A 1,036-nucleotide genomic window follows, 5' to 3' on the forward strand; every position below is an offset into this window, starting at 1 on the left:
GCTTGGTTTTCCGGCGGCCGGAGCAGCACGCCGGCGGTCGGGACGCGCGCACAGCAGGGCAGAGCTCAACTAGGGCGGCTAGGGTTAGCTGGAAGGACTAGGGTAGCAAAAAGGTCAAGGAAACCCTAGCTACCATATTTATACTAGAATATCTTTTTGCCAAAAATCGCTCCAAAGTCAAATAATCATAATCCAGCCCCTGCCCGCATGTGTAACTTGCATGCCAGCCCCTCGACATTCGAATTCTCGAGAAACGGCGCATAAAATATTGGGTCTTTTCGCGATTAATCGATTTTGTCAAATTGACCTCTCAGTGGACTTTTCACGATTTCCGAAGATCCGTCCGTCGGATTTCCGAACGGATTGCACCAGCGAGTTCAGCACAACTGGGGCATCGAATCTAGCATCTTACTTTGTCCGATTTGGTTTTCGATTTGCGTCAAAACCATCCCTCTTTTGTTTTCACTATGTAGCCACTTATATTACTACATGTGAAACCAATCAAACCCTTTTTCTTGACAACCGTGCATCAGAATCCAATTTCGTCAGTGCCATTGGGTCCAGAATGGTTGAACCGTTCGAAACGAGCTATTGGAGCGCTATGATCGGAGTCCAATGCGCACCAGAACCGTCTTCTACTCACTGGCTTCTCCGGAAAGCCGGAGTTACTATTCACTTTAAGTTATCGGTTCAGATCGCATAACTTCTCCATTTTAACTCGTTTTCATCTGAAATTTGACGAGTGCTTATGTAATTATATTACACATAAAAACATTATCAACAAAGGGTTTAATTTTTATTACTAAAAATCTTGGTTATTACAATCATCGAAAACAAATCGTTAGTAAAACGGCTCGTTTACTACCGATAGTATTCTAGTTCAACTCTATATATATATATATATGAGCTAGGCTGGTATACTATCGGTAGCACGGAGGCCTCCATGCTACCAAGTTGTTTTCAATGATGCGGCTTCTAAATCGACGATCGGCTCCGTTAGACTTGATCTACACTATTAAAAATATTTGGAAACTAA

The sequence above is a fragment of the Ananas comosus genome, unplaced genomic scaffold (assembly GCF_001540865.1).
Source record: "Ananas comosus cultivar F153 unplaced genomic scaffold, ASM154086v1, whole genome shotgun sequence".
Lineage (NCBI taxonomy): Eukaryota > Viridiplantae > Streptophyta > Magnoliopsida > Poales > Bromeliaceae > Ananas > Ananas comosus.